Raw genomic sequence first — 27,754 nt, forward strand, 5'->3', positions numbered from 1 at the left:
GGTATGTAGGACAACATGGAACTCAAGATATTAAACTACGACTTGGACTGAGGTTGTAATTGAAATAAAAAAGAGGAGAAAAAGGAACTTGAGGTAGGTAAGTGGCAGTCCTCCCAGACTTAGATAAAGAGGATCAAACATAGATATGTATGTTGCAATTAGAAGAGGAAAGGAGTATGTAGTCCACTTTCAAGTCCTTTAAATTTGGTCCAAACTAGCCTAAATGGTGCTCAACTCTATTCAGTTGTGTTGCTTGATAGTGGCAGTCCCATAAGGCAGTTCTCTTTAATTGGGCTGGATTTGAAAATTTGTAATTCTTTAGCTCTTTATTTTGAAATGTCCCTCTTTATTCCCGGTGATATCACATGTTCTGGAGTCTACATTATCTGAAATTAACAGTCTCTCCAGCTTTCTTATTGTTAATGGTTTGCTTTTTTTTTTTTTTTTGTGGTATGTGGGCCTCTCACTGTTGTGGCCTCTCCCGTTGTGGAGCACAGGCTCCGGACGTGCAGGCTCAGTGGCCATGGCTCACGGGCGCAGCTGCTCCGCGGCATGTGGGATCTTCCCGGACCGGGGCACGAACCCGTGTCCCCTGCATTGGCAGGCGGACTCTCAACCACTGCGCCACCAGGGAAGCCCTGCTTAACATATTTTTTTATACATACCTGTGTCTTCATATTTAAAGAGGTTTCTTGTAGACAAGACATAGTTGAGTCTTGCGCATGTATTCAGTCTGACAATTTCTGCCTTTTATTTGATGCGTTTAGACCATTTATATTTAATGTGATTATTGATATGGTTGGATTTAAGTCTACCATGTTGCTACTGGTTTTCCTTTTGTTTCATGTGCTCTTTGATCTTATGTCATCATTTTCTGTGGCTTTTTTGGATTAATTAAGGATTTTCTATGATTCCATTTTATGTCCACTACTGGCTAATTAGTTACATTTTTTGTTTTATTTAATTTAATTTAATTTTTATTTTTTAGTGGTTGTTCTAGGGTTTATAATATGCCCTTAACTTATCATAGACTGTTTTGAAACAATATTACATCATTTCTGATATAATGTAAGATCCTTACAACAGAACACTTACATTCTCCTGTTCATCCTTTGTGCTATTTGGATTGTACATTTTACGTATACATATATTATAAAATTCCATAATATGTTACTGGTTTTTTTGCTTTGAACATTCCTTTATCTTTTGAGAAATTAAAAGATGAGGAAAAAAGGAAATATTAATATTTTAAAATACTTTTTATTTCTTTGTGTAGATCTATAGTTCCATCTGTTACAATTTTTCTTCTGCCCAAATAACTTCTTTCAACATTCCTTGTAGGACTGTTATACTGGTAGTAAATTCTTTCAGCTTTTGTTTGCCTGAAATAGGTTTTATTTTGTCTTCAGTTTTAAAGGCTATTTTCACTGAATGTTATGAAATTGTACAGAAATAGTAGTTATAATATGAGGGTCTTTTTAATGAGGAATTGTTAATATTCACTAAAATGAGTTGGCCAAAATGTTTGTCTGTACACCACTGGCCAGTTTTATTACATGGCAGGAATGTAATTATTTTGTTGAACAAAATAATTTTTTTTAATTGGGGTATAGATTTTTTTAAATTGGTATATAGTTGCTTTATAATGTTGTGTTAGTTTCTGCTGTACAGTGAAGTGAATCAGCTGTATGTTTACATATATCCCCTCTTTTTTTGATTTCCTTCTCATTTAGGTCACCAAAAAGCACTGAGTAAAGTTCCCTGTGCTATACAGCAGATTCTCATTAGTTATATGTTTTATACATATTAGTGTATATATGTCAATCCCAATCTCCCAATTCATCTGACCCCCACCCTCCCCACTTGGTGTCCATATGTTTGTTCTCTACATCTGTGTCTCTATTTCTGCTTTGCAAACAGTTTCTTCTGTACCATTTTTGTAGATTCCACATATATGCGTTAAAATACGATATTTGTTTTTCTCTTTCTGATATATTTCACTCTGTATGACAGTCTCTAGGTCCATCCACGTCTCTACAAATGATCCAATTTAATTCCTTTTTATGGCTGAGTAATATTCCATTGTATGTATGTACCACATCTTCTTTATCCATTCATCTGTCGATGGACATTTAGGTTGCTTCCATGTCCTGGCTATTGTAAATAATGCTGCAGTGAACATTGGGGTGCACGTGTCTTTTTGAATTTTGGTTTTCTCAGGGTATATGCCCAGTAGTGGGATTGCTGGGTCAAATGGTAATTCTATTTTTAGTTTTTTAAGGAAGCTTCATACTGTTCTCCATAGTGGCTGTATCAATTTACATTCCCATCAACAGTGTAAGAGGGTTCCCTGTTCTCCACACCCTCTCCAGCATTTAACAAAATAATTTTTAATAAAAACTTAAAATGATTGTAGTAAGTATGAATTCAACATGTACTCATTTTTCTCTACATTAACAGTGGTTTTTGTTGTTTTCGTTTTTTTTTTTTTTAAACAGTGGTTTACAAACATTGATGGTGTATATCCTGGAGGGCTTGAAGCTATGAGGAGCAGAGGAGGGATATTCCTGGGTGAGGGTGTGGTGTGTGTGTGTGCAGGAGTTCTAACTGAAGCCCAGTAATTGAAGCTTGAAGCATGACTATAGGGATTCCTCTATTGACAAAGACATTGAGCAGCCACTCAAGTTGTAGATGAAAGAATAAATATCTCTGTTCCACTTTGTCTTTCGTCCCTCAACACTGTAAAGCAGATAGGACTGAAAATTATCAGGATGTGAAATTAATACTCATGGACTTAATAGTGAAGGAATGGACAAAACATCAGAAGCATTTTAGAAAGTATCTTTTTGGACAACCAATCAGGGTACTTTGTTGGTCTGTCTCTAAAAGGAGCCACACACTGGATAAACAGTCATTTTATTTTATTTATTTATTTTTTAATATCTTTATTGGAGTATAATTGCTTTACAATGTTGTGTTAGTTTCTGCTGTACAACAAAGCAAATCAGCTATATGTACACATATATCCCCCATCCCCTACCTCTTGAGCCTCCCTCCCACCCTCCTTATCCCACCCCTCTAGGTGGTCACAAAGCACCGAGCTGATCGCCCTGTGCTATGCGGCTGCTTCCCACTAGCTACCTGTTTTACATTTGGTAGTGTATGTATGTCAATGCTACTCTCTCACTTCGTCCCAGCTTCCCCTTCACCCCTGCATTCTCAAGTCCGTTCTCTATGTCTGTGTCTTTATTCCTGCCCTGCCACTAGGTTCATCTGCACCATTTTTTGAAAGATACATATAGCACAATGTTCATTGCAGCACTATTTAACAATAGCCAGGACATGGAAGCAACCTAAATGTCCATCGATAGATGAATGGATAAAGAAAATGTGGCACATGTATACAATGGAATATTACTCAGCCATTAAAAGAAATGAAATTGAGTTATTTGTAATGAGGTGGATGGACCTAGAGTCAGTCATACAGAGTGAAGTACGTCAGAAAGAGAAAAATACCGAATGCTAACGCACATATATAGAATCTAAAAAACAGTCATTTTAGAGCTTCCCTGTAAGGCATATTTCAGATGTTTTCCAGATGGGCACACTATTGACAAATAGTTTATCAAGAGTTTTATTAAAAAGTCAAGGCCAGGGTTGTCAAGCAGAGAAGCCGAATAGCACAGGGAGATCAGCTCGGTGCTTTGTGACCACCTAGAGGGGTGGGATAGGGAGAGTGGGAAGCAGACACAAGAGAGAGGGGATATAGGGATCTATGTATCCATATGGCTGATTCACTTTGTTATACAGCAGTAACTAACACAACAATGTAAAGCAATTATACTCCAATAAAGATGTTAAAAAAAAAAAAAAGATGACTTTCTTCTGGCCTCAGCTAATGGTTGCCAATGCGATTGCCAATAGCAGCTTGTTTCGAGGAAAAGAGAGCTTCGTACTCTGGTTGAGTGGGAAGGCATAGGAGTATATATGTGCCAGGCCATATATACTTTTAGGATTATGTTCAGATAAAGTCGTATTCAACTCTCATATACTCTTGTCTTCAATACCAAGGGTTACCCAATTTCTAGGTAGTCCAAGATATACCCAAAAAGCATGATAATAATCTTTTTTATCTGATCTGTGCAATATTAGCTACCAATTACATAGGTCCCTCAATAATCCCCAAGGATAACTTGGAAACCATCTCGCCCAGCTGTACACCTTGCTTTGGCTATTCGGGGTCTTTTGTGTTTCCATACAAACTGTGAAATATTTTGTTCTAGTTCTGTGAAAAATGCCATTGGTATTTTGATAAGGATTGCCTTGAATCTGTTTGCTTTGGGTAGTATAGTCATTTTCACAATGTTGATTCTTCCAATCCAAGAACATGGTATAGCTCTCCATCTGCTTGTATCATCCTTAGTTTCTTTCATCAGTGTCCTGTAGTTTTCTGAATACAGGTCTTTTGTCTGCTTAGGTAGTGTTATTCCTAGGTATTTTATTCCTTTTGTTGCAGTGGTAAATGGGAGTGTTTCCTTAATTTCTCTTTTAGATTTTTCATTATTAGTGTATAGGAATGCAAGAGATATTTGTGCATTAATTTTGTATCCTGCTACTTTACCAAATTCATTGATTAGCTCTAGTAATTTTCTGGTAGCATCTTTAGGATTCCCTATGTATAGTATCATGTAATCTGCAAACAGTGACAGTTTTATTCTTTTCCAATTTGGATTCCTTTTATTTCTTTTTCTTCTCTGATTGCTGGGGCTAAAACTTCCAAAACTATATTGACTAATAGTGAGCAACCTTGTTTTGTTCCTGATCTTAGTGGAAATGGTTTCAGTTTTTCACCATTGAGAATGATGTTGGCTGTGGGTTTGTCATATATGGCCTTTATTATGTTGAGGTAGCTTCCCTCTATGCCTACTTTCTGGCGAGTTTTTTACCATAAATTGGTGCTGAATTTTGTCAAAAGCTTTTTCTGCATCTATTGAGATGATCATGTGGTTTTTATCCTTCAATTTGTCAATATGGTGTATCACATTGATTGATTTGCATATGTTGAAGAATCCTTGCATTCCTGGGATAAACCCCACTGGATCATGGTGTATAACCCTTTTAATGCGCCACTGGATTCTGTTTGCTAGTATTTTGTTGAGGATTTTTGCATCTATGTTCATCAGTGATATTGGCCTGTAGTTTTCTTTTTTTGTGACATCTTTCTCTAGTTTTGGTATCAGGGTGATGGTGGCCTCGTAGAATGTGTTTGGGAGTGTTCCGCTCTCTGCTATATTTTGGAAGAGTTTGAGAAGGATAGGTGTTAGCTCTTCTCTAAATGTTTGATAGAATTCACCTGTCAATCCATCTGGTCCTGAGCTTTTGTTTGTTGGAAGATTTTTTTTTTTTTTTTGTGGTACGCGGTCCTCTCACTGTTGTGGCCTCTCCCGTTGCGGGATGCACAGGCTCAGCGGCCATGGCTCACGGGCCTAGTCGCTCCGCGGCATGTGGGATCTTCCCGGACTGGGGCACGAACCTGCGTCCCCCGCATCGGCAGGCGGACTCTCAACCACTGCGCCACCAGGGAAGCCCCTGTTTGTTGGAAGATTTTAATTCACAGTTTCAATTTCAGTGCTTGTGATTGGTCTGTTCATATTTTCTATTTCTTCCTGGTTCAGTCTCGGAAGGTTGTACTTTCTAGGAATTTGTCCATTTTTTTCAGGTTGTCCATTTTATTTGTGTAGTTGCTTGTAGTGATCTCTCATGAGCCTTCGTATTTCTGCAGTGTCAGTTGTTACTTCTCCTTTTCCGTTTCTAATTCTGTTTATTTGAGTCTTCTCCCTGTTTTTCTTGATGAGTTTGGCTAATGGCTTATCAATTTTGTTTACCATCTCAAAGAACCAGCTTTTAGTTTTATTGATCTTTGCTATCGTTCCCTTCATTTCTTTTTCATTTCTTTCTGATCTGATCTTTATGATTTCTTTCCTTCTGCTAACTTTGGGAGTTTTTGTTCTTCTTTCTTGAATTGCTTTAGGTGTAAGGTTAGGTTTTTTATTTGAGATGTTTCTAGTTTCTTGAGGTAGGATTGTATTGCTCTAAACTTCCCTCTTAGAACTGCTTTTGCTGCATCCCATAGGTTTTGGGTCGTCATGTTTTCATTGTCATTTGTTTCTAGGTATTTTTTGATTTCCTCTTTGATTTCTTCAGTGATCTGTTGGTTATTTAGTCACGTATTGTTTACCCTCCATATGTTTGTAATTTTTACAGTTTTCCTGTAATTGATATCTAGTCTCATAGCATTGTGGTCAGAAAAGATACTTGATATGATTTCAATTTTCTTAAATTTACCAAGGCTTGATTACTATGATTGTGCTACTGTCGATTTCCCCTCTTATGGCTGTTAGCATTTGCTTTATGTATTGAGATGATCCTACGTTGGGTGCATAAATATTTACAATTGTTATATGTTCTTCTTGGATCGATCCCTTGATCATTATGTAGTGTCCTTCTTTGTCTCTTCTAATAGTCTTTATTTTAAAGTCTATTTCGTTTGCTATGAGAATTGCCATTCCAGCTCTCTTTTCATTTCCATTTGCATGGAATATCTTTTTCCATCCCCTCACTTTCAGTCTGTCTGTGTCCATAGGTCTGAAGTGGGCTTCTTGTGGACAACATATTTATGGGTCTTGTTTTTGTATCCATTCAGCCAGTTTATGTCTTTCGGTTGGAGCATTTAATCCATTTACATTTAAGGTAACTATCAATATGTATGTTCCTATTACCATTTTCTTAAATGTTTTGGGTCTGTTATTGTAGGTCTTTTCCTTCTTTTGTGTTCCTTGCCTAGAGAAGTTCCTTTAGTATTTGTTGTAAAGCTGGTATGGTGGTGCTGAATTCTCTTAGCTTTTGCTTGTCTCTGAAGGTTTTAATTTCTCTGTCAAACCTGAATGAGATCCTTGCTGGGTAGAGTAATCTTGGTTTGTTTTTTTCTTTTCATCACTTTATATATGTCCTGCCACTCCCTCCTGGCTCGCAGAGTTTTGTTGAGAGATCAACTGTTAACCTTATGGGGATTCCTTTGTTTGTTATTCGTTGCTCTTCCCTTGCTGCATTAAATATTTTTTCTTTGTATTTAATTTTTGATAGTTTGATTAATTTGTGCCTTGCCGTGTTCCTCCTTGGATTTATCCTGTATGGGACTCTCTGCGCTTTCTGGACTTGGTTGACTATTTCCTCTTCCATATTAGGAAAGTTTTCAACTATAATCTCTTCAAATATTTTCTTAGTCCCTTTCTTTTTCTCTTCTTCTTGTGAGAACCCTATAATTTGAATGTTGGTGTGTTTAATGTTGTCCCACATATCTCTGAGATTGTCCTCAATTCTTTTCATTCTTTTTTCTTTATTCTGCTCTGCAGCAGTTATTTCCACTATTTTATCTTCCAGGTCACTTATCCGTTCTTCTGCCTCAGTTATTCTGCTATTGATTCATTCTAGAGAATTTTAAATTTCATTTACTGGGTTGTTCATCATTGTTTGTTTGCTCTTTAGTTCTTCTAGGTCCTTGTTGAACGTTTCTTGTATTTTCTCTATTGTGTTTCCAAGATTTGGGATCATCTTTACTATCATTACTCTGAATCTTTTTCAGGTAGACTGCCTATTTCCTCTTCATTTGTTTGGTCTGGTGGGTTTTTACTTTGCTTCTTCATCTGCTGCATATTTCTCTGGCTTCTCATTTTGCTTAACTTACTGTGTTTGGGGTCCTTTTTTCACAGGCTGCAGGTTCGTAGTTCCTGTTGTTTTTGGTGTCTATCACCAGTGGGTAAGGTTTGTTCAGTGGCTTGTGTAGGCCTCCTGGTGGAGGGGCTGGTGCCTGTGTTCTGGTGGATGAGGCTGGATCTTGTCCTTCTGGTGGGCAGGACTGTGTCTGGTGGTGTGTTTTGGGGTATCTGTGAGCGTATTATGATTTCAGGCAGCCTCTCTGCTAGTGGGTGGGGTTGTGTTCCTGTCTTGCTTGTTGTTTGGAATGGGGTGTCCAGCACCGGAGCTTGCTGATCGTTGAGTGGATCTTGGTCTTAGCCTTGAGACAGAGATCTCTGGGAGAGCTCTCGCCGATTGGTATTATGTGCGGCTGGGAGGACTCTGGTGGTCCAGTGTCCTGAACTCGGCTCTCCCACCTCAGAGGCTCAGGCCTGACACCTGGCTAGGCACCAAGACCCTGTCAGCCACGTGGCTGCAGCATCAGTCTGCCATTATTTTTGCTTTCTTTCTCTCTCAACAACTGAGCACGATAACATACACCCTCTTTCCCCTGAACCGGGAGAGGCTGAAGGAGAGCTGGTGGGAGCAGGAGTAGCCAAAGTCACAGTGGAGGCTTGAGTCCAGTGGAGTCAAAACAGCACGAACCACCTTTCTCCTGTGCCCTGCACCAACTTTCCTAAAGTCATCTTAATTAGTTTATCCACAGCCACAGGGAGCCCACCCCGATTCTGGAATTGGAGAAAAACTACCATAGTGTATTGTCATTACCGCTCTTAACATATAGGAGTCTATCAAGAACCTATAGAGTTCAAGTTCATCTGTTCAACGTTAAAGCATGCCTTTATCTAGCCATGCTTTCCAAGAAAACTTGTTTTTCATTTATAATTTTTTTCTTGTCCTAGAAAAAATATGTACTCCTGTTTGAGTTCATCTGAATTCAAATGCTAGAGGAAAATAGTCTTGTGCTACTTTTCCTCTCATTAGAATGCAGAATGTGACAGTGGGTAGGCTGTGGGCTCTCACACCTGGGAGTAGAAGTGGCAGTGAAATGGCTTTGCATTCATCCCGGAAATACATTGAATGACCAGTGCTGCTGCTGGTGATGAAGACTCAGAGATGGTCAAGGTGTACACGGTCCCTGCCTCCATGGAGCTCCAATCCAGCGATAGAGAAAGGTACTAAAGAGGAGTCACACACATAATTATCTGAGTAGTGTCTGGGGTGGGGGAGCCTAAAGGGCTCAGAACTAATGTTTTGGGGGTGTTTAATTTATTCTGGGAGTTGAAGGCTGAGAAATGAAAGATGAGAAGTTCAGAGGAAAAAGGGCCAGGGTGGGAGTACGTGTGGTGGTCCAGAAGTGGGGAGGAGCTTGACTGCATTTGAGGAAAGAGAAAAAGCCAGTGTCCAGGGGCCAGAGTGAGGGAGAGGGTGGTTATATGGCAATGAGGTGCTGATTTGGGGCTCAATCGTGCTGGACCATGGAGACCATTCTAAGGACTTGGAACTTCATTCTAAGATCACTGGGAAATCATTGAATCCTTTTAAAACATGATCGTGATTTAAGGCAAAACGTGATTTGCCTTTTCAGAGGAAAATGGGCTGGAAAGAGGTGGGAATGTATGCAGAAAGATGTTGCCGAAGGGTGAAACTGAGCTAAGATTTTAATACTTTACAGATGGTCTTGGCCATTCTCTCATCCTTCTGCATGCTCCAGCCAAATTAAATACTCTTTTGTAACACTTAGGGAATAGAAATCCATTTATTAGGCAAGTGCACAAGGAAGAAAAGAGAAAAAAAATGGCACAAATTACCTGCTCCTCCACTGCCATTACGCCAGACTCTCCCTCACCGGGGACGTGACTTGTGGTGCTGGTGGAGCTAGTTTATCATCCTGGAGAGAGCCAGGGGAGTAGATGTGGATGTCAGGGTATTAACTTAATGAATTCGGATACGATACAAACTGCAGTAGCCCTCGTCTGCAGACAAAACTTTCATAATTCCTCTCCTATTTCTGCCTTTTGAACAAATCTAGTTTTTCACTGTATCTCCATCTTGAGTTATCTCAGGAACAGGGGACTTGTCTGTCAGGATGTACCACACTCCCAAGGTCCAGGAAAGGGGCTGGGGGAAACTAGAGTCTAACTCTCATTGGGTCAACATGTCTCTCTTACTTAGACAAGTTTACTGAATTAAAAAACAACAACAACAAAACAATTCAAAAAACCAGTCTTCTATTGGGACAGATTAACCAGTAATAAATTCTTTTTGATTCACGTTGTTTGGAACCAATCCTATGGAATGTTTGCCCTTCAGTACCAATATGGCCTTGGTTTTGTTTGTGCTTTTTGCTTATTTGTTTCAGTGGTGGTGATAATCAGTAGAGGAAAATTCCTGTAGAGAGGCGGAAGCATGCTTTATGATTTTTCTTCCCATCATCTAGGGTTAGCAAACCACAAAAATACTCTTTTATAGCACTTAGGGTAAAAGATATTTTAAAAATATCCTCTACAGGAGACTGTCTCTGTGATAGGATCATCGAGACCAAAATTATCCCTGCTACACTCAAGCTTAGTTTTCATTTCTCATCTCAGAAGATCTCCAGAAGGGCTTAAAGTGATGCTACTTAGGTGTGGTCCATGGACTGGTGCCAGGCCATGAAATGCTTGTCACTGAACTGCGATGAGATGCATATACAAACTGAAAATAAGCATATAGAAATTTTCATAAACATTTCTATAACTTTTTACCTGTTCTGTGGAATCGAATAAAGAATTCAAGCTAGTATTTTATATGTCTTAATTTTTTTTTCATTTTCCTTGTAATTCATTTCTGTTGTATTTTATAAAATCATTTAATCCAGAAAGGATTGGAAAAAGAACCAGAGCCTCAAAACGTGGTCCTCCCTGTACTATTTGATTTTTTGCAACTTCTTATTAATCTATAAAGAGTTTAAATAAAAAACTAAAAACTATGAAAAAATGTTAGAAAAAATAGCTGCTCCCTCCCCACAGATAGAGAAGCACTATAACACTAGCCTTGGACTGAATCAGCTACACAAACAGGGGGAAGAGTAACTTTTTAAAAAAATTGTAAGTTCATGGTCAGTAGTTATGGCAGGACTCATGAGGATATAATCTATTGCCCCCTTTTTTATCCATTATCTATAATAGTGCTGTGTAAGGAAATCAAGCAAACACACACAAAGACCAGTGGCATAAAGCAATGAACACTGGGCCAGCTGTGGCCCACGGGGATCTCTCAGTCTCCAGCGGACTAGCCTGGGCTTGTTCCAAGAGGGCACAGGAGAGGTGGCAAGGCCCCTCCAGGCCTGGGCTCAGAACTGACATTCTCACTGTGTTCCATGGGCAAGTTATGAGGCCAGAACGGATTCCAGGGGTGGAGGAATGGATTCCACTCGATAGGATGCTGGATAAAGAAAGGGGAAGAATCGGGGCCATTTTACAATCAACTTACCAGGTCCTGGTCATCGTATGAGCTTCCACATTCTCCAAAGAATCAGGGCGAGGTCAGATTTCAGATGTTAGTGCCTGACTTCCTGGCCCTCAGGGCTGTTGATGAAATACTGCCCCTCTCTGTCAAGTGACCAAAATAGACACCATTAATTGATCACTCTACTCTGCTGATGAACTTGGAAGTGAGTTTAGAATCTTTAGAATTGGATTTACAAATTGAAATCTATCACTTAATGCTGCAGTTATGGACAGTCACAAGCAGCTCGGGAGCCACGGCCCCTCGGAGGGCAGCACGTGTGTGCTGCATGGTTAGTGAGAGGTGAATCTACTTTCTTGGCTACTAATCTTGACCCCTCACGGTGACTGTAGTCCAATGATAAGGCCCATGGATATCTGTCTACAACCTGAAAAGCGGAAGAACAGCCAGGCCTTTGTCAAGGCAAGCTGTGTTCTCCCACCTGTGGCAGGTAGCGGCAGGCTGCACGTGGAGGTCCGTGGAGCTTCTGTGGGTTAACCCACAGTGTAGTTTTGTTAGTCTTGGGATTATCAAGGGTAACGGATGTGGTTAGAATACTAGAAGTTCTCAGGAACGGCACAAATGAAGCCTGAACACCTTATGTAACATACTGGGTCTGAATTCAGGGCATGGATGAAATCATATTTTGGATCCTCTCCTATAATCTTGGAAGACTGAAGGAGAAGGCAGAGGGAACTAGGAGCTGCATGAAATGATGAGGATTTCCCCGCTGCGGGAATGCTGTTCCTTGCCCAGTGGGCCGTAGGAGTTGCCACGGCTGAACCCAGCACAGGTGAGCCCAGGAGATGGGCTGGAAGCCTGGGCAGAATTCTTGACAAAGCAGAAGTTCTCCTGAGCTTGGCATTTGTTGAAATCTGTCTCTGTTACAATGATAAAGCTTCCAAAGAACAATTGAAGAGACCTGGGGATGTAAGAGAGGCAGAAACAATCCATCAGCCTTTCTTCAACAGCATCTCTGCATTGGCCCTTGTGATAAAAACATCACCTAATTGTATTGAACCTTTACACCAATTCAGGAAGATTGTAGGCCCACTTTACAGGGAGTCAAGGTTGGTTAAGTGAGTTGCCCAGGGTTCCGTGGGGGATCAGTTATAGAGTCAATATTTAACTCAGATATGTGACATTAGAACCTGTCTATCTACTATACCCTATGACCTCTCAGGATTTGAGAGCTTTGAAAAGGCAGAGCTTGGCCTGGTTTGTTCCAGGGATAAGGGTGCGTGAGACTCGATGGTGGAGAAGCAGTGTGGTTTGGATCCAGGGAAGACTGAGGCAGCTGTAGCTAGACCGGGGCACCATGTGGATCTTACTGCTTCCCGTGGAGTCCTTGAAAGACACAGAGACCCCAGTGAACTTCCCTGTGTGCTTTGGTTGGCCAAGTAGGACCTAGCCCACCAAGAGGCAGGCCCCAATAGCAGGTGGACTGGGAAGGGTATGAATCTGGGGGTTTAGATGCATGAGAAACCTTCAGGGGTGAAGAGCCGCTCATCACACTAGTCCAGTAAGAGGGAGTGGGGTTGGGAGGAATAAACGACTGGGGAGGTGTCAACAGGTAAGAGAAGTCCACCTGGGCTGTCAGTCTAGAGTGGTCTGACAGACGTGGGCAGGCCCTGCCATGGAGGGGGACACAGGGACAGGGCCTAGGTCTCAGGGGCTGGGTGAGTCCCCCAAGGATAAGGCAGATAACACAGAGACAAGAGCACAAGAGGGGCCTGACTGCAAGATGCACCCTCTCCTCAGCCCCAGCATCCCCAGTTACCAGACCCAAGACAGAGCACAGAAAGGGGCAGCCTGGGAGCGAGTCGGCTCGAGGATGTTGCGTGAGGATTCTTCAGCTGCCCTGTCAAGGACTGTATTGGTCCCACCCCGCGCTCAGGCCTGAACGGATGGACAGAGGCAGAAGGAGCAGAGTTACTTGCAGCAGAAGGCTTGGGGCAGGGAGACAGGAAATCCAGATGGTTTCATAGTTAGCAAAGGGGAGAGATTTGTCACTTTCTCCTCTGCCCTGTTGTCTCAGCCCCTGCTTCAGAGAGACCCAAGACTTCACAAACAAGGCCTGGGGAGCTCTATTTAATTTTTTTCTTTTATTTTGTAGCGTTCTGAACCAGTTAATTGTCACAGTCTCGTATTGGGCTGGTTCCAAAAAAGAGTTAAATTGGCTGGAATTACAGGAGAGATTTGAGTTAGACGTGTCAGAGAACTTCCTGATCTGAAGGGCACCGATGGGAGACAGTAGAGTTGTCTCCTCTGCTTTCACGCTTGCTCTGTTTCTCCGCCCAGTCCCTTCTCTCTTTGGAGTATTTTCCCCCTCTTTCCTCTTGCGTTTCACTTATTGATTTTAGCCGGAGCCAGGAGAGAGCTCGTTACCGCGGCCTTGTTCCTGAGGGGGGAATTGACATGGAGATGCTGTATCCTGTGTGCTGGGAGAGGAGGGATGACAACCTCATGTTAAATTTATGTGTTCTCATTTTTGTTGAGGATGACTATTTCTGTGCATTTTATTTCACCCTTTAAACATTTATGTTCCTGTGTTATGATTAATTAAGTGTAGTAAAATGAAGTGTTTGCAAAGGTAAAAATACCCTGACTTCTCTGGAGTCTTTGTACTTCACCTTCTTTTTACTATTGTCAGTTCGTATTTCTCTTTGTTCTTTTCTCCTTTTTGTCACCTTTCTTTATTTTTCCCTTTTGCTCCTCGGGGCCAGTCTTTCGGTCCCCACACCAGCAAAGTGTCTGCGGATGCCGGATGCTTTCATGACAGCAGGGGGGATGTAAATTGATACAGCCGCTATGGAGAACAGTAGGGAGGTTCCTTAAAAAACTAAAAATAGAACTACCATATGACCCAGCAATCCCACTACTGGGCATATACCCTGAGAAAACCATAATTCAAAAAGAGTCATGTACCACAATGTTCACTGAAGCTCTATTTACAATAGCCAGGACATGGAAGCAACCTGAGTGTCCATCGACAGATGAATGGATAAAGAAGATGTGGCACATATCTACAATGGAATATTACTCAGCCATAAAAAGAAACGAAATTGAGTTATTTGTAGTGAGGTGGATGGACCTAGAGTCTGTCATACAGAGTGAAGTAAGTCAGAAAGAGAAAAATACCGTATGCTAACACATAAATATGGAATCTAAAAAAAAAAAAAAAAAAGGTTCTGAAGAACCTAGGGGCAGAACAGGAATAAAGACACAGACGTAGAGAATGGACTTGACACAGGCAGGCGGAAGGCTAAGCTGGGATGCAGTGAGAGAGTGGCATGGACATATATACACTACCAAATGTAAAATAGATAGCTAGTGGGAAGCAACTGCATAGCACAGGGAGATCAGCTCGGTGCTCTGTGACCACCTAGAGGGGAGGGATAGGGAGGATGGGATAGGGAGAGTGGGAGGGAGACGCAAGAGGGAGGAGACGTGGGGATATGTGTATATGTATGGCTGATTCACTTTGTTATAAAGCAGAAACTAACACAACATTGTAAAGCAATTATACTCCAATAAAGATGTTTAAAAAAAAGAATTAAAAAAAAAAAAGAAAACGGGGTTATTCTAACCAGCCCTCTTTCCTCTCCCTCCCACCCCTGCCTCCTCTTCCCTTTCTTCCTCTTCTCTTTGTTTTTCATCCATCTCCTCCCATTTTCCCATCCCAATGGATCCTTCCCAAAATAAGTTCTATCCAGAAAAGGGCAGTGACCAGTAGAGTCAGCCCAAAATGTCACAAGCCGAGGGAATTTCAACAGCATTGGTGAGCGGGCATCTCTTGGGCCTCTGTGCCCAAGTCAGATAGGATGATGAGTTATGGACACCAGAAGAACATTCTGGGGTCACCATCTCTAACTTGCAGGTCGATAGTCTTAATGAAGTGACTAGAAGTACAAATAAAAGTTACCTTCAAAGTTAATTTGTTTAAACCTTCTGATACTCGATTCTAAATCTGTCAGAAGGGCTTTGTCGAGCGTTGGTTTAGAGATGCCTCCATCCAAGGTTGAAATGATTTACTAAAGGCTTTGGGAGCAGACTTAAAGGTGCTGATGGACAAATATTCATTTGACTAAGTCAGTGGTTCTCAGACATCCAGGTCACTTGGTGGGCTCATTAAAATGCAGGTTCTTGGGCCTCCTCTCAAAAGATCCTGGTTCAGTGTGTCTGGGCAGGGGCCCAAGAAGCTGCATTTTCAACAAGGTCTTTGGTGATTCTAAAGCAGGCCATTCCTGCACTGCACTCTGAGTGCTTAAATGAATAAAGGCTGTCATTATTCTTGAGATGAGGGTGAGGAAAAAATTGTAAGTGATCTGTGAGGTTACTCAGGTATTGTGCCCTCAGTGCATGTAAAGTTCTGTGTGGGACCCTGAGTGGGAAGCAAGGAAATAGAAGGCCAGGTCCGTATCAGCCGTTCTTCACATGTCTTTTTTTAACTGAAGTATAGTTGATTTACAATGTTGTGCAGATCTCTGCTGTACAGCGAAGTGACTCAGTTTTATACAAATATACAATATTTTTAAAATATTCTTTTCCATTATGGTTTACCCCAGAAGATTGGATATAGTTCCCTGTGCTATACAGTAGGACCTTGTTGTTTATGCATTCTACATGCAATAGTTGATCTGCTAACCCCAAACTCCCAGTCCATCCCTCTCCTTTCCCTCCTCCCCTTGGCAACCACAAGTCTGATCTCTGTGTCTGCATTCTTCACCTGTCTTTAATTGCTCCTCCAAGGTTTGAACCTTGGTTAATTTATCCACATCACAGTGCGGTCAGGTACGCCCTTTTCTTGCATTCGCTTCCCTAGGTCTTATACTAGGCATTTAGTGTATAAACACACAAACAATCCAGGAAATAAAATAAAAAATATTGTAGTAGTTGTAGTAGCAGTAGTGATATCTGAACGAAGGTCTAGGGCTACATCCAACCAAGGGCGTCCTGCGGTCTGCATGGAAATGATGCTGAACACACTTCATAGCATGGCCTTTCTTCTAAAGTGGGGCAGCCAAGGCACCTGAACATGTTCAGATCAAGGTTTGTGTGCTGCCTCATTGCTTCTGACAGAGCTGGGGTCTCAGGGCCTCGCCCCAGAGGCTTGGGTGCAAACCCCAGTGTCCTGGCAAGGCTCCCACTGGGAGGGTCAGCTTCGTGTGCTTTAAACCGCTCAGCCCCTTGTTTACATCCTGCTTCTTACCCTCCTCCCTTAATTGTGGTCTCGTAGTCAGGATTGGTGGAACCGTCCTTGCTGCCCTTCTCAGGACAAGATATTTTCTTGCCCTTTGCTTCACCTGCCAGCTGTGAACAACCAGCCTAGGGCAGTGCCAGGGCCCGGGAGACGCCTTGAAAGACTTGCAGGTTCCTGAGAGGCAGGAGACTGCAGACACAAACTCTGTGCTTTGCAGCTGCCATGGCCGGGGTGGGGACATTGAGCCGGCGGCAGTGCAACTGTGTGTGTGTCTGTCTGTCTGTCTGTCTGTCTGTCTGTGTGTGCCCGCATGCTCATGTTTATGAGAGAGATCTGAGTGTAAGTAGATGGAGTCGTCCTCTACTTTTTTTTTTTGCGGTACGTGGGCCTCTCACTGTTGTGGGCTCTCCCGTTGCGGAGCACAGGCTCCGGACGCGCAGGCTCAGCGGCCATGGCTCACGGGCCCAGCCGCTCCGCGGCACGTGGGATCTTCCCGGACCGGGGCACGAACCCGTGTCCCCTGCATCGGCAGGCGGACTCTCAACCACTGCGCCACCAGGGAAGCCTCCGTCCTCTACTTTAAGAAGAGTGATTTCTTAAAGGGTTTCTTCAAATTAGCCTTTTAAAATTATATAAAGAGAGTATCAAAAGATTACCTGTGTAAAAATCGACTTTGGAATTTTACATATTTTAAATTGGTTTGCCATCAATATTCTGTGTGGTATAATTCAGTTTGGCTTCATTTCTTTGGGGAGAATACAAATCGCTCTCATCCCTGCCCTTGTGAAAGCTATCGATGGGATGCTCACATGAACTTAATGTACTATTTTGTTTGTTTCACAGGATTATGATTCCTGAAAAGTCCATCCACGTGCTCCCGGTTAAGAAACGCTGGCTGGGGTGGATAAGAAACACCCTTGTATTTCTTGAGTATAAGCTGGGGTCAACACCCAGAAAAGGTAGGTATCAAAAAGGTGTAAACCCGATGTGGATAACAGAACTAACCTGAGCATCTTAAACCGAAAGGGACTCAGAAACTGGCTGTTGTTTTACCTCGTATTTTAGGGGTTTCATTCTGGTCTGACTGGGATCAAATTGCTCATGAGAAAAAAAGAAAGAATGACAGTTATTAAGAATACATACACATTTTTTTAAACATCTTTATTGGAGTATAATTGCTTTACATTGTTGTGTTGGTTGCTGCTGTATAACAAAGTGAATCAACTATACATATACATATATCCCCATATACCCTCCCACTTGCGTCTCCCTCCCACCCTCCCTATCCCACCCCTCTAGGTGGTCACGAAGCACCAAGCTGATCTCCCTGTGCTATGCGGCTGCTTCCCACTAGCTATCTATTTTACATTTGGTAGTGTATGTATGTACATGCCACTCTCTCACTTTGTCCCAGCTTACCCTTCCCCGTCCCCATGTCAAGTCCATTCTCTACGTCTACGTCCTTATTCCTGTCCTGCCCCTAGGTTCTTCAGAACCATTTCTTTTGTTGTTTTAGATTGCATATATATGTGTTAGCATACGGTATTTGTTTTTCTCTTTCTGACTTACTTCACTCTGTATGACAGACTCTAGGTCCATCCACCTCACTACAAAGAAGTCAATTTCGTTTCTTTTTATGGCTGAGTAGTATTCCATTGTATATATGTGCCACATCTTCTTTATCCATTCATCTGTCGATGGACACTTAGGTTGCTTTCATGTCCTGGCTCTTGTAAATAGAGCTGCAGTGAACATTGTGGTCCACGACTCTTTTTGAATTATGGTTTTCTCTGGGTATATGCCCAGTAGTGGGATTGCTGGGCCACATGGTAGTTCTATTTATAGTTTTTTAAGGAACCTCCTTACTGTTCTCCATAGTGGCTGTATCAATTTACACTCCCACCAATAGTGCAAGAGGGTCCCCTTTTACCACACCCTCTTCAGCATTTACTGTTTGTAGATTTTTTGATGATGGCCATTCTGACTGGTGTGAGGTGATACCTCATTGTAGTTTTGATTTGCATTTTTCTAATGAGTAGTGATGTTGAGCATCCTTTCATGTGTTTGTTGGCTGTCTGTATATCTTCTTTGGAGAAATGTCTATTTAGGTCTTCTGCCCACTTTTGGATTGGGTTGTTTGCTTTTTTGATATTGAGCTGCATGAGCTGCTTGTATATTTTGGAGATTAATCCTTTGTCAGTTGCTTTGTTTGCAAATATTTTCTCCCATACTGAGGGTTGTCTTTTCATCTTGTTTATGGTTTCCTTTGCTGTGCAAAAGCTTTTAAGTTTCATTAGGTCCCATTTGTTTATTTTTGTTTTTATTTCCACTACTCTAGGAGGTGGGTCAAAAAGGATCTTGCTGTGATTTATGTCATAGAGTGTTCTGCCTACGTTTTCCTCTAAGAATTTTATAGTGTCTGGTCTTATATTTAGGTCTTTAATCCATTTTGAGTTTATTTTTGTGTGTGGTGTTAGGGAGTGTTCTAATTTCATTCTTTTACACGTAGCTGTCCAGTTTTCCCAGAACCACTTATTGAAGAGGCTGTCTTTTCTCTGTTGCAAATTCATGCCTCCTTTATCAAAGATAAGGTGACCATATGTGTGTGGGTTTATCTCTGGGCTTTCTATCCTGTTCCATTGATCTATATTTCTGTTTTTGTGCCAGTACCATACTGTCTTGATTACTGTAGCTTTTTAGTATAGTGTGAAGATGGGGAGCCTGATTCCTCCAGCCCTATTTTTCTTTCTCAAGATTGCTTTGCTATTTGGGGTCTTCTGTGTTTCCATATAAGTTGTGAAAATTTTTGTTCTAGTTCTGTGAAAAATGCCAGTGGTAGTTTGATAGGGATTGCATTGAATCTGTAGATTGCTTTGGGTAGTAGAGTCATTTTCACAATGTTTATTCTTAAAATCCAAGAACATGGTATATCTCTCCATCTGTTTCTATCATGTTTAATTTCTTTCATCAGTGTCTTATAGTTTTTGGCATACAGGTCTTTTATCTTCTCTGGTAGGTTTATTCCTAGGTATTTTATTCTTTGTGTTGCAATGGTAAATGGGAGTGTTTCCTTAATTTCTCTTTCAGATTTTTCATCATTAGTGTATAGGAATGCCAGAGATTTCTGTGCATTAATTTTGTATCCTGCTACTTTACCAAATTCATTGATTAGCTCCAGTAGTTTTCTGGTAGCATCTTTAGGATTCTCTATGTATAGTATGTCATCTGCAAGCAGTGAAAGTTTTACTTCTTTTCTGATTTGGATTCCTTTTATTTCTTTTTCATCTCTGATTGCTGGGGCTAAAACTTCCAAAACTATGTTGAATCATAATGGCGACAGTGGGCAACTTTGTTTTGTTCCTGATCGTAGAGGAAATGGTTTCAGTTTTTCACCATTGAGGACGATGTTGGCTGTGGGTTTGTCATATATGGCCTTTATTATGTTGAGGTAAGTTCCCTCTATGCCTACTTTCTGCAGGATTTTTATCATCAATTGGTATTGAATTTTGTCAAAAGCTTTTTCTGCATCTATTGAGAGGATCATATGGTTTTTCTCCTTCAATTTTTAAATACGGTTTATCACATTGATTGATTTGTGTATATTGAAGAATCCTTGCATTCCTGGGATAAACCCCACTTGATCCTGGTGTATGATCCTTTTAATGTACTGCTGGATTCTGTTTGCTAGTATTTTGTTGAGGATTTTTGCATCTATGTTCATCAGTGATATTGGCCTGTAGTTTTCTTTCTTTGTGACATCCTTGTCTGGTTTTGGTATCAAGGTGATGGTGGCCTTGTAGAATGAGTTTGGGAGTGTTCCTCCCTCTGCTATATTTTGGAAGAGTTTGAGAAGAATGGGTATTAGCTCTTCTCTAAATGTTTGATTGAATTTGCCTGTGAATCCATCTGGTCCTGGGCTTTAGTTTGTTGGAAGATTTTTAATCACAGTTTCAATTTCAGTGCTTGTGATTGGTCTGTTCATATTTTCTATTTCTTCCTGGTTCAGTCTCAGAAGGTTGTGCTTTTCTAAGAATTTGTCCGTTTCTTCCAGGTTGTCCATTTTATAGGCATATAGTTTCTTGTAGTAATCTCCCATGATCCTTTGTGTTCCTGCAGTGTCAGTTGTTACTTCTCCTTTTTCATTTCTAATTATATTGAGTCTTCTCCTTTTTTTTCTTGATGAGTCTGGCTAATGGTTTATCAATTGTCTTTATCTTCTCAGAGAACCAGCTTTTAGTTTTATTCATCTTAGCTATTGTTTCCTTCATTTCTTTTTCATTTATTTCTGATCTGATCTTTATGATTTCTTTCCTTCTGCTAACTTTGGGATTTTTTTGTTTTTGTCTTTGTCTAACTGCTTTAGGTGTAAGTTTAGGTTGTTTATTTGAGATGTTTCCTGTTTCTTAAGGTAGGATTGTATTGCTCTAAACTTCCCTCTTAGAACTGCTTTTGCTGCATCCCATAGGTTTTGGGTCGTCGTGTTTTCATTGTCATTTGTTTCTAGGTATTTTTTGATTTCCTCTTTGATTTCTTCAGTGATCTCTTGGTTATTTAGTAATGTATTGTTTAGCCTCCATGTGTTTGTATTTTTTACGTTTCTTTCCTGTAATTGATATCTAGTCTCATAGTGTGTGGTTGGAAAAGATACTTGATACAATTTCAATTTTCTTAAATTTACCAAGGCTTGATTTGTGACCCAAGATATGATCTATCCTGGAGAATGTTCCATGAGCACCTGAGAACACAGTGTATTCTGTTGTTTTTGGATGGAGTGTCCTATAAATATCAATGAAGTCCATCTTGTTTAATGTGTCATTTAAAGCTGTGTTTCCTTATGTATTTTCATTTTGGTTGATCTGTCCATTGGTGAAAGTGCAGTGTTAAAGTCCCCTACTATGATTATGTTACTGTCAATTTCCTTTGTTATGGCTGCTAGCATTTGCCTTATGTATTGAAATGCTCCTATGTTGGGTCCATAAATATTTACAGTTGTTCTATCTTCTTCTTGGATTCATCCCTTGATCATTATGTTGTGTCCTTCTTTGTCTCTTTTAATAGTCTTTATTTTAAAGTCTATTTTGTCTGTTATGAGAATTGCTACTCCAGCTCTCCTTTGATTTCCAGTTGCATGGAATATCTTTTTCCATCCCCTCACTTTCAGTCTATATGTGTCCCTAGGTCTGATGTGCATCTCTTGTAGACAACATATATATGGGTCTTGTTTTTTTATCCATTCAGCCAGTCTATGTCTTCTGGTTGGAACATTTAATCCATTTACATTTAAGGTAATTATCGATATGTATATTCCTTTACCATTTTCTTAACTGTTTTGGGTTTGTTATTGTAGATCTTTTCTTTCTCTTGTGTTTCCTGCCTAGAGAAGTTCCTTTAGCATTTGTTGTAAAGCTGGTTTGGTGATGCTGAATTCTCTCAGCTTTTGCTTGTCTGTAGAGTTTTTAATTTCTCTGTCAAATCTGAATGAGATCCTTGCTGGGTAGAGTAATCTTGGTTGTAGGTTTTTTCCTTTCATCACTTTAAATATGTCCTGCCACTCCCTTCTGGCTTGCAGTGTTTCTGCTGTAAGGTCAGCCGTTAACCTTATGGGGATTCCCTTGTATGTAATTTGTTGCTTTTCCCTTGCTGCTTTCAATATTTTTTCTTTGTATTTAATTTTTATAGTTTAATTAATATGTACTTTGCCGTGTTTCGCCTTGGATTTCTCCTGTATGGGACTCTGTGCTTCCTGGACTTGATTGACTATTTCCTTTTCCATATTAGGATATTTTTCAACTATAATCTCTTCAAATATTTTCTCAGTCCCTTTCTTTTTCTCTTCTTCTTGTGGGGCCCCTATAATTTGAATGTTGGTGTGTTTAATGGCCCAGTGGTCTCTGAGACTGTCCTCAATTCTTTTCATTCTTTTTTCTTTATTCTGCTCTGCAGTAGGTATTTTCACTATTTTATCTTCCAGGTCACTTATCCGTTCTTCTGCCTCAGTTATTCTGCTATTGATTCCCTTTAGAGACTTTTACATTTCATTTATTGTGTTGCTCATCATTGATTGTTTCCTCCTTACTTCTTCTAGGTCCTTGCTAAACGTTTCTTGTATTTTCTCCATTTTATTTCCAAGATTTTGTGTCATCCTTACTATCATTACTCTGAATTCTTTTTCAGGTAGACTGCCTATTTCCGCTTCATTTGTTTGGTCTGGTGGGTTTTTACCTTGCTCCTTCATCTGGTACGTATTTCTCTGTCTTCTCATTTTGCTTAACTTACTGTGTTTGGGGTTCCCTTTTCACAAGCTGCAGGTTCGTGGTTCCTGTTGTTTTTGGTGTCTGCTCCCAGTGGGTCAGGTTGGTTCAGTGTGTTGTGTAGTCTTCCTGGTGGAGGGGGCTGGTGCCTGTGTTCTGGTGGATGAGGCTGGATCTTGTCATTCTGGTGGGCAGGACTGTGTCTGGTGGTGTGTTTTGGGGTGTCTGTGAACTTATTATGATTTTAGGCAGCCTCTCTGCTGATGGGTGGGGTTGTGTTCCTGTCTTCATAGTTGTTTGGCATGGGGTGTCCAGCACTGGAGCTTGCTGGTTGTTGAGTGGAGCTGCGTTTAGCATTGAGATGGAGATCTCTGGGAGAGCTCTCGCCAATTGATATTACATGGTGTCAGGAGGTCTCTGTTCGTCCAATGTCCTGAACTTGGCTCTCCCACCTCAGAGTCTCAGGACTGATAGCTGGTTGGAGCACCAAGAGCCTGTCAGTCACACGGCCACGTACATGCTTAGTTTCTTGCTTTTTGGGAGGTCTGAGGTCTTCTGCCAGCGTTCAGTAGGTGTTCTGTAGGAGTTGTTCCACGTGTTGATGTATTTCTGATGTATTTGTGGGGAGGAAGGGTGATCTCCACGTCTTACTCCTCTGCCATCTTGAAGGTCCTCTTGGGTTCCTAATAGTTGTATTTTTTTTCACAATGATACTGTGATGTGATTATTTTTATCCCCATTTTGCAATGAGGAACTAAAGGCTCAGAGAAGTTGAATTACTGACCCTAGATCCCCCAGCTAGTGACAGAGGTACCAGCCTTGATCAGCTGGGTTTTCCACCCTCTGGCCTCTGCTGTTACCTGGACCACCCTTCTTCTTGGTGCTGCCCAGGAATTCCAGAGCTGAACACACAGGTCTTCACCAGATCCTCATGAAAACCAACCCTCTTATCCCCTCGTATAAATGAAGGATGGGATGCTTAGAGAAACAAGTGGAATTTCCCAGGCCAGAGCGTGCCCACCTTTGTGGGCATGTTTTATGTTCCCACGTGGGTTTTTCCTCCTCCCACCACCCACTTCAACACCCACCACCGCCTCCAAACCCATCCTGCCCCCTGTCTGAGCAGCATCTTCAACAGAACAAGCGGCCCTCTGCACAGCCGCAGGCTGCACCTCTCTCCGGCGACTCCTTGGACCAGCCTTGCTGAGGCCTCCCTGACTCAGGTGGTGTCCAAGGAGGTAACACTCTCCTCACCTCTTATCATACAACGAAAACTCTTGGGGAAAAATAAATTAAGTCCAGACCAAAAAAATATATAAATAAATAAAGCAATCCTTTCCTCCAAGTTAATTAATTTGAGCACTATTTTCAGGAAAAGCATTTCTTAAATTCCTATCGCTGAAGGCAATTTTCCTGCCACAATCACTCAGTGTTCCTGACAGAAAGAAGCATAATCACTCCTTGAGAGAAGGTGACTGGCAGAAGAAGGCTGAGGGGAAAGCAGATTTCTACAGCCACTGAAGGGGCCACAGAGGCCTTGGAGGACCCACTCCCCAACCCCAGGGAAGCTCTGGTGCCTGATAAACATGGGTCTCTCTCCAGGGAATAGTGACTCCTGTGGGTGCACACGTGTGCACACATGACAGTATGTGTGTGATGTGCGCGCGTGTATCTGTATGTGTATGCGAGCACACGTGTGCACATGTGTGTGCATGTCTGTGTCTGTGCATGTGTGTGTGTATGTGTGCTGTGGATGGAGGGAGTAGCAGGAGTTTTGCATCTGCAGAGACCCTGGGTGTGGGCGCCAGCCCGTGTGTACAGGCGGGGTAGCTCGTGTGTACAGGCAGGGCCGCCTTCCACAGCCCTGGAGGCCAGCTGTCTCAGCGTATCTCTGTTCCTACTTCTGTGTCTTGGCATCCTTTCAAGCCCAGACCCAGCCAGGCTCTCTGCAGGGCATGGAGTTGACCGTTACTGCTGGGGAAACTGATGGAGCTTTTTCTGCTCTTGGAAATAGGGGCAAAATATAGGGTCAGGGCCCTGGTTCCCTTAGCCAGGAAGGGTGATAGCAGCTTCCATTCATCAAGCAGCCAGGCGTTGGGCAGAGCACTTTCTGCACTGGCATACATTTCTTCTTAGTACCCTTCCCACACCCCTGACAAGTGGCCATTTGGATCACTGGTTTACGGGGGAGGAAACTGAGCCTCAGGGGCGATATGAGTCCCCCGCTTCACACAATACAGCCAGGCTTTGAGCTCCAGTCAGCTCAACTGTCAGGGCTCCGCGCTGAACCACTGCGCTGTCCTGCAGCCCGTTACCAAGTCCTGGGCTCCCCTCTGGCTGGGCCTCCTGCCAAAGGAACCGTGGACCTGGGACAAGCTCGACCAGGAAGAATGTCAGAACGGAACTAGGGCTTCTTCTCTCTGGAACGGAAAATCTCTCCATGGACTTCGCTAGCTGGAGGACAGAACCCACTTCTGCTCTGAGGGGTAAGGGTGATTCCGAGCTGGGGTAGCCCTGAGAGAGGCAGAGACGTGGCCTGAGCTGCTTGCACACAAAGGGCCCGGGGCAGGGCGGCGGCCTCAGGGCCCAGCGGGTCAGCGCTTCCCCTGGCGCCTTTGCTCCTTACGGCTGTGGCTCGCTGACATCATCCCGGAGCCGGTAATCACGCAGGAGTAACTTGAGGATACGATATGATTTCCTCCTCCAAGTGGCAGGTAGCAAACCTGCATTTCCTGCTGCAGGTCTGCACCTGTGAGCATCAGGGTCTGAGCAGGCGTGGCCTGGATCCCACCTGCATCTGATGCTGCCAGTTCTGTGACACTAGGCACAATGTATTTTTCTCACCCAGAGATGAGTGTCACCCAAACAATTCATAGCTCATTAGAGGAGGCTGTGTCCTGCTAAACAAGGCCCCTGGGAGTTGAGGACATTTCTCACAAGCATTGTAAGTAAACCTGTGGAGTCTGAAGCCAGGACAGAGAACGTCTTTCCTCAGGCCTGTTTGTGCTCCCTTTGGACCAGCATACCCTGCATCTGAGCTGACAGCTCTTTCTTCTTTCCTAAATCACAAGGGCTGGAAGCACCACTGCAGGGCACTGGCATGTCCCCTGAGAAAGCATCAGGCTTTCTCAGGGGACATGTGGAATATGGGATGTGCTCGCCTTGCACACGACTTTGGGACTTTATCTGTGTCCCTCAGCCCTTGTCTGTCAGACCAGACCAGATTTAAGGGTTCTCATGCTTTTAGTCTTTTTCTCCTCTGCCTTACATTTATTCATTGACGTTTTAGCTCCTCTCCAGGTCTGATGTGTTTCCCTTCTATCAATTCATACACAGATGTTTGTCTAATTTGGTGGCTCTCTACCTGGTTATAGGTTAGAATCACTTGGGGGAAATTTTTAAAATCCTGGCACCTAGAGACCGGATGGGGGAAAGATGGGCTATTGATCAAGGGGACAGAATTTTAGGACCTAATGTACAGCATGGGGACTTCCATGTATACTTGGAATTTGCTAAAAGACTAAAGAATAGATCTCAAGCGCTCTCATCACACACAAAAAAGGTAACATGCGAGGTGAAGGATGTGTTAATTAACTTGAGTGTGAGGATCATTTCACAGTATATGCACGTATCACAGCACACACTGTATGCTTTAAAAATATATACAATTTTTATTTGTCCACAAAAAGGAAAAGCAAAAAATGAGCAGGGAAGGTCTGTGCAGGGAATGGGAAAGGAGGGCGTGAAGGTTGGCATATCAGAGTGTGGGGTACTTGGGGCAGGACAGTCCTTCACGGGAGGCTGTAGAGGGGGTTTAGAGCCAGATGGGGTACAGGGCACGTGATGGGGGTGGGGATGGGAGGCAGGAAGGGACTTTAGCAAGTTGAAGGGAAACACGGTTTCTTTTAAAGCAAGGTTAGCCAACTATGGCCCATGAACCGAATCCAACCTTCTGTCTGTTTGGTACAGCCCAGCTAAATGTCTGGAAAAAAAAAAAACTGTGACACAAGAAAATTGTATAAAATTGAAATTTCAATATCCATTGGTAAAGTTTCCTTGTAACAAATGTACAAAAACCAAGATACTGGCACCCATGTCCCATCTCAGATCAACTAAAAAGGGTTAGGCGTGGGGAAGAGGGGTCATGCGTTTCCGTTGTTCTTTCAAAGCTTCTCAGGTGGCTAAGTAACCCAAGCTGAGAATTAGTAATCCAGCTCTCACTCTATGTTGGTAAGAATCCCCGCCTTGCGAGGTGGATGCCAAAACTCGAAATGCGATGGTGTCTGTAATTCTTTGTGAACTAGACAGAAACATGCATACAGATGTTTCCTGCTGCCCTGGGCTCTTAGACAGAAGCTCTCGGTTGGATTCCAGGTGTTGGTGCGCGGTGAACACAGCTCTCACCTGCAGTCCTAACCCCCCACCTGCCCGCTCTTTGCAGCCTCCTTTCCTCCCCAGCTCACCCCAGGCAGCCCGCGTTGACCTGCACCTGCCTCGGGGTGTCTCTAGGCCTGGCTGATGTCACAGGTAGCTTCCAGCCAGAGATCCATCCCTGCAGCCGGACAGAGTCCTCAAATTCATGTCACTTGTAAACGGATCTGACTGCTGTCGGTCGGGAGATGAAATGGTCCCTGACAGGCACTAAGGTGATCCTCTGAGCTGCACCTTGTCCACCCAGGGCACTGCTTCCTGGAAATGGGCCGCTTGGCCAGGTCCACCGAGCAACTACCGCTGCACAGAGAACACCTGCCTTGCAGCTGTGTTCATCAAGTCAGACAGAGCCTGTGTCAAATCCATTGTCACACGGTGTTACCCCATCCCCAATTCCATATGTGAAATAAATTACCACACATTAGGGCATGTTCAACACCATAATGGAGCATTTGTCTGTACTATTGTTTGCATAGAGGGGGCAGGAAGAATCATTATCAAGTGATTGGAAATCGATTTTATATCTGCACCAAGGGAGGAGGGGCTGGAGCTAAGGTAACTGGATTTAGAGCCTTGGAGGGAACCCCATGGAGTCCCTGTGCCCTGCCCCCAGGGCTGGAGGACT

General features: G+C 42.5%; 1 long non-coding RNA gene across 1 annotated transcript in view; it reads left to right on the plus strand.

Moving 5' to 3' along the window:
* Positions 1-27,754, plus strand: part of LOC138842790 (uncharacterized) — a 398,664-nt gene that overhangs the window by 254,955 nt on the left and 115,955 nt on the right. Inside the window, exon 4 of the long non-coding RNA XR_011377671.1 lies at positions 17,291-17,406. This is a non-coding gene — a long non-coding RNA (uncharacterized lncRNA). The remainder of the gene's footprint in view (positions 1-17,290; positions 17,407-27,754) is intronic.

This window comes from Globicephala melas, chromosome 8 (assembly GCF_963455315.2).
Source record: "Globicephala melas chromosome 8, mGloMel1.2, whole genome shotgun sequence".
Taxonomy (NCBI): domain Eukaryota; kingdom Metazoa; phylum Chordata; class Mammalia; order Artiodactyla; family Delphinidae; genus Globicephala; species Globicephala melas.